Genomic DNA, 6,843 nt, shown 5'->3' with positions numbered 1-6,843 from the left:
AGTACCTTTAAAATTATATCACATGTGTGGGGGTGTGGCCTTGCCAATTGCTTTGCCCACCTTTTCAAAATGGCTGGCGTGCCCACAAGCACATTTCATGGAAAAAGAAAGGTAAGCTTGATATTTACATTTAAAATGTTTTGTTAAACTCAGATTTTTATTTTATTCTTTTTGCAAGTACCCCTCCTCGGTGGCGAGAAACTGTTGGTGTGGTCAAGTGGGTGCTCTAGAAACAAATGCTCAGGACAGAACAGTTATCAGTCATGTACTTCCTACAAATTTTGCATATGTTTTATTTCATATTGATCCTCTGAGTGTAATGGTACATTTTAATTTGAATTTATCCAAACTAAACACAATATTTTCTTTATTTACTTTGCTCTTGTTCTTTTTCAGTACCACATCCTATCAAATGTCCCTGTCAATTATATTCTACATCTAATAACTTACTATTTCAAGTGAGAACCTAACTCATGTGGACCAATGTTTATTATTGCATATCTCTATTCTGAATGTGGCAAGTCATTCATAGGTATTGTTCAATTTTGGCGATTTTCCTCTATAAAATTTAATTGACTTTTTACAGTGGCCTGCTATGGTTAATAATAACATATTCCAGTCATGAGTGGTATCAAAAGTCTTCTCCACTGTAGCATTTGGCATTCCCAATAATATAACATGATACCTTACTCAAAACACAGCTAATATAGCACAGTTTTCTTAATGCAAACATCGGTAACTCAAAATCAGCAACCACAGTGTTAAGTCTGCAGTTCATACTTATGTGAAGCTAGAGTCTCCTCCTCCAGTCTCTCTTATCCTCCTGCTCCTGAAAAAACAAAACAAAGCGAAGCATCCACCCTTCTCTTGTCGGCTGGGTGAATTGTTTATGAATTGTTTATTGGCATTTACTAATCCTAAAGTTGGTGCAGTCATTGTCTCAGTATCAAGTCAGTCAAAACTTTTAGTCGTCAGTCCATCACAGTCCATTCACATGCATACCTCCATACACATTCATACCAGATGTTGCTGATAATGGAGTCTCCCGCGCAACCTATTCGAGCCTCCATCACCAGCAAGATGACGTCATCATTTTAAAGGAAAACAATTCCTTGTTGTTTTTTGGGCCGGATTGACTCGGTGCAATCCTTTTAGACTCAGAACTTCTCAGTGTTCCCTATAAGTGAATTTCTCCCAAGCCAATTACAATCATGGAGAAGCACACTTTGCAACTGTTTTTGTAAGAATATTTCATAGCGCTTTAAATTTCAATCTTTCAGGCCTGGTTTAAAGAGCTGATTGTTAAATCATGAACTCACAAAATATCACCATATCACCACCGGTGGATCACACCTCTCAGATGTTTTTTCTCCAGTGCACTGTAACAAAAACGAAAACAGACGTAACCAACAAAACACTAATAACAATAACATAAACTAGGGCCCGTTGCAGACATGTCCAAGCATAAAACTATCCCTCTCTCGCTTACGAGAAAGAACACAAGCCAAAGCTCACTGATAAAATCAAGCTAGCGCTAAACAAAACCAAACAATCAACCAGAAATTCACAGGAACATTTTGCTTCCTGCCGGGACAATATTGTGTGGGAATGAGAACCTCAGGTGCCGTAACACCTTTTGTTCCTCCTTGAATTAAAACTCAATCACAGAAAATGCCGTACTCCGACCTAAAACTTACACTATTAATTCATCATTTTCACTCTGTGCCACTGTTCCTCATCAGGGCTGTGTGAAGCACAGCAAAGAATTCAGTCAAGGCCTTGAGCCATAAACAGACATCACGCACAGACATTGTTTTCATAACCAAACTTTTTTAGACCTTATTCCTAAAATCTACATAAATGCCCTCTGGGTGACATATAACACATTCTAAGTATTTAATGGTAATCAATGGCTCCTCATAAAAATTATGCATTGGGATGTTTGTGTGCGGCATTTTGCATATCAGCATAAGCAAAGCATTCTTCATTGCATCAGCGTGTGTGTGTGTGTGTGCGTGTGGATCACTCTTCATTGCACAAGCATGTGTATGTGTGCATCACTTCTCAGTGAATCAGCATTCCCGTGTGTGTGTGTGTGTGTGTGTGTGTGTGTGTGTGTGTGTGTGTGTGTGTGTGTCATTTCTCACTCACTCAACGAGTGCACGTGTTCATGTGTGTATTTCACTTCATTCTGAATCTGTGTGTTTGGAGACGTGTGTGTGTGTGTGTGTGTGTGTGTGTGTGTGTGTGTGTGTGTGTGTTCATCACTTTCCTGTTCTGGTGTTCTGGGTAAACCACGGCCTGAAGCGTGCCCTGGGGTCCTGCCCCCCTCCTTTTCAGTTTGTTTGCGACCATTGCTGCTGCTGCTGCTCAAAATTCAGTCCGTCCTGGTTCTGACCCCAATTGGGGCAGTCCTTTCTCCAGTGTCGATGTTCACCGCAGGTGAAACCTGCATCTTCTTCTGTGTTTTTGTCCATTCTGAGGTGCCTTCTGTCCTCAGTTACTCCTCTTGTCTCGGTCACGCCCTTTTTCGCCACCCGATCATCCGTGTTGGTCCATCACTGTCCTGCACAGTGTGAATGCAAAGTTATCAAGGTCAGCATTCTTTCGCTCGGCCTTACTTTTCATTCGGGCTTGGCGGGCGTCTCGTCACAGCTCTGTCAGCTGACGCAGTCTGGGAATTTTCCCCCGTGTAGTGAAACGGGCCTTAGGTTTAGTGCTCTCCGTCTCGGCTGCATGAGATCACATTCCTGCAGGTCTGTTGACATTCTCAGGTCGTTGTTGTGGGTCCAGCTGTTGCAGCATTTGGTCAGTGTCACGTATGGGGGAGAGCAGGAGTCCAGTCAGCCTCGGCTTTCAGGGCCGGCAAAGCAGCCTGTAATTAAATATGTATAGAAAAAACAAAAACAAAACAAAACAAAAACAAACAAAAAACAAAAAACAAAAACAAACGAACAGGAAAATGATGTTGTGTTGGTTGTGTTATTCAGAGGGGAGACACACCGGGTCAGGCCCTGTGTCAGCCTTCTCTCCCCCTTTTTTTGTTTTTTGTCTCCCGATATAATCAACTCCTAACCCACCAAGTTGACAGGACAACACAGGTACATGTTAAAATTCTTAAGATCATGTTTAAAAGCCCAAAAAAGGAACTTTCTTTCATTCAGTAATCACTTTTATTAATCAATCAACAGAAAACATGTCACAATTTGACTCTTTTTACCACTAAATTTGTTGCGTCTTGCCTGGTTGGTTAGACCAGTGTTCCTTTTTTTTTTTTTTTTTAGTTAAATTGTTGTCCTGCAACCCAGAGGGTTTCTTTGTCAGTAATGTATAGACTTCATCATTTAAGTATGTTAATTTTTCTTTAACCTTGCTGGAAAATCTTCACGTGTTCATGAGTGTAAGCTGTTTCTTCATTGCGTGTATGTGCATTTGTATAAAAGCAGGTTAATTTTATCTTTTCTCAAACTAGGCGTTACCTTAAAAGGAGCCTTTCTCTCAGATTTCTCTGCTTGTGTGTTTTTGTTTCACCTTTTTGTTGTGATGCTCCGGACGCCTTCCCAACCTCCACAAGTCCGTTGGCCCCAATTTTATGTGTTAAAACTTCTCTTAATTTCTCCTCTAATTCTCTCCTCGCTGCTGTCTTTTTCACAGCTGCTGATTCGTGCTGGGTGTGGCTCCCATTACTTATAATTTTGCTTCGGCCGCTGTGCTTGTGGGGGCAGTTGGTCCAGGTCCGCAGCTTCCTGTATTAACACACTAAGAGATTTATTTAATTTCATTTTCATCACTGTTAAACAGATAAGCAGGCAACCCGCCTACCTTGACAGCGTAAACTGTACGTCAGTCTCCCAACACATTCCTCTCTCTACTCCTCCATAATTCTCCACTGCACACCTCTTACTATCTCTCCTTTTTATTTTTATTACACCACAGAGTAATACACCCAATTATGCCCGTCTATCTCTATGTGGCTCCAAATTCCCTCTTTATTTTAATTTCACACTCGTCAGGGGACAGGCACACAACAATTTCAACCACTGAAACGAGGAATTCAACCTTTTTATATTTCTTTACTAATCTAGACTCAACCTTTGTTCGCAAAATGTGTCTTGTTCTAGTCCGGAATAAATGTGAACCCGTGATTACACGGCCGTTCCAGTGTTATTTCCGTAGCTATGCGGGGGCCCTCACCTCCCCAAGTCACCACCTCGGCACCCGGACGCCGCCGGTCCTGGCCGCGCGTCCACGGACAGGAGGGTCGCCACTCCTAGGGCAAAATGTTCCACAGGTACACTAGGCATCAACCTTTGATCCTAAAATGTGTATTTGCTCTAATGTCCTCCTAATCAAACACATCAACCGTCACTGTCACTGTGTTCACGCTTCACACTTCACACAAAAAACACACTCAGAGCGCGCCTCACTCACACTCTCACTCAGTGCGCGCTTTACCCACAAGACAGCACCCAGAGCGCGCCTCGCAGCTTCACACACACTCTCTCACCCAGAGCGCGCTTTGACACTCACACACAACACTTTTCCTCAGCGGGAATTTTACACAGAAACCTCTGAGCTCAACTATTAGATCTTCTTAAAGCACACTGCACCATAGACCAAAATACCCCTTTCTCTGCGCTTATGACCGCCACCACGGGGCAAAGTCGCATCATAAAAGTGATGCTTGCATCCCCGAAGTTATACCTGACATCATAAACCAGGTGTTGCTATGTACTTAAATTTTACTTTGTATTATGACCGCAGCCCTTAAAACTCGACTGACGCCACAAACCACCGTCAAAACCTCTATCCAATGTACTAAAACTAGCACCAACCACTACTGCACTTCACGGCCGCACCACCGGAACACGCCGTATCATAAACCAAACCTACGGACGTGTTTCGCTCTCGCGTTGCCAGCGTTCAACTGCACCGTGAAGCCAGCATCTGCTTTTCCTTAAATCAACTTCTATTTCATAGCCGGCAAAAGCCAGGACGTCACTGACACCATAAACAAAATAAACAAACCTCGACTTCAATGTACTGGACTAATGGCCGCGTCTTCAGAAGAAATTCTAACGTATTATTGCTACAGAAGCCAGTATTAGACAAAATTAAATGTGGAAGGTAAAGTGGCTGCAACTAGCTCAACGTAGTATCTTATTAGTTTCTCGGTAGAAGCAGTTTACTGCAACTAGCTCAACGTAGTGTCTTATTAGTTTCTCGGTAGAAGCAGTTTATTTAACACACTGGAATTCAGCCTCAACTTATGTTGTTAGTATCTTGCGCCAAAAACCAGACACCGACAAATTTACTGTGAAAATACATGTGACTCAGTGAACAGATTAATTTGAAAAGCCCAATATGCACATTTGGTATAATACAACAGGCTGTGCTTACCTTTTTATTTTTGGACCGGTCCTCTGTTCACCTCGCCTCACGATCTCACCAAAGGTCAAATCTGCACCTCCTCAGCACACCAAAGATCCGGGTCACACGGCACCAAGTTGTTGAATTCTCCCAATTCTTTGAATCTTTGGGCTGAAGGAAGGACAATACTCGGTGTATAAATGCTCAATCAACAATCATTTATTTCCATATAATTCAACAGTCAGAGCATTACAACGTCCGGACGGGAGAGATGCTACCAGAGGGTCAGGCACATGTCTCAAAATGGTGACGGGTTGCTCAGCTTTTTATAGTCTCTAGTGGCCCCCAGCTAGTCGTAAAAGCCAAAACATCACATTTTTTCTCTGTTACAGCGCCTAAGTTATGACCTCGGCAGTTGTTTCTCTGCTTTCTGTAAGGTGGGGGTGTGGAATGTGGTCTATCTATCTCCCCTGTCTTTAGACACAGAGTCTCCTGCTTACAACCTTCTCTTCATGATTCAACAATTAAGCATGTCAAGAAAACAGTGTAACACATTCCCAGCAGATCAAGGATACAGAGTGATGCACTTTTATCTAATGAACTAATATGTGAATATGTTCTGTTAACTCAAAAGTATAATGAGAACTAAACTACATACAGCTCACACACTCTATATTAAAGGGTATAATGTGATCTACAGCAGTATTCTAATTCAACTACTTTGATTACATATATAAGGTAACATATAATAACAGAATAATCTAATAGTAGCTAAAGCTACCCGATGCTAACTAACTAACTAACTAACTAACAACTTATGTTGTTTAGCTTGTTTATTCAGCACATAGAAGTCCAAATATGATATACAGCAGATATAAACAGATCATATGTCACACTATGTATTGGACCAGTGTAGCGAGATACCATTGTTTTGTTGTTGTTTTTTTTACTGTACCTCTGGTAAGCATTAATCTTACCAGCTATGTGGAAACAGGACAGGAGATCAGCAAACGTCAGCACTGAATTGTTTGAGTCTTCAAATCGTTTTTTCCTTTCTTCCTTGAATTTCTCTCCAGCAGTTCCCACAAAGACGGAGGTTTCTGGTGTCTGAGATGACCAATATTTCAAAACTAGGAGACGGTTGCTGGCTGGAACTTTGACCTGCTGCACGTCCTTTCCAGCTCATTCTCTCTGCAAACTCAGTTTTTCATTGCCTTTGCCAACTCTCTCTTTCCTGTGCACCTTGCCTCCCAGTACTCCTCTCTTTCTTCATTTCCCTGACTAATCCACCTTTTCTTTGATAACCTCTTCCTTTAAGTATCTAACTTCATTTTTTCATTCCACCACCAAGTCTACTTGTCCTTTTTGACCATACACCAAACACCTTCTTGCCAGTTTCTCTGAGCACTACAGCTGTACTCCTCCAATCATCTCATCAATTCTTCTCCACCAATCAGAGTTGCTCTCATCTTC

The 6,843-nt window shown here is 41.9% G+C and overlaps 1 long non-coding RNA gene across 1 annotated transcript; it reads right to left on the bottom strand.

Annotated features, from left to right (window-relative positions):
• Positions 1-2,693: 2,693 nt before the first annotated feature.
• Positions 2,694-6,029, bottom strand: LOC146690413 (uncharacterized). Its single transcript, XR_014915626.1, has 2 exons — positions 5,401-6,029; positions 2,694-2,875 (listed from the first exon to the last, which is right to left on the bottom strand). It is a non-coding gene; the product is annotated as an uncharacterized LOC146690413 (long non-coding RNA).
• Between the last annotated feature and the right edge of the window lie 814 nt (positions 6,030-6,843).

This window comes from Copadichromis virginalis, linkage group LG16 (genome assembly GCF_057382275.1).
Source record: "Copadichromis virginalis isolate Kocher_CV1m ecotype Utaka linkage group LG16, C_Virginalis_male_GT1.1, whole genome shotgun sequence".
Classification (NCBI taxonomy): domain Eukaryota; kingdom Metazoa; phylum Chordata; class Actinopteri; order Cichliformes; family Cichlidae; genus Copadichromis; species Copadichromis virginalis.
This window is presented reverse-complemented; position numbering and strand designations above follow the sequence as displayed.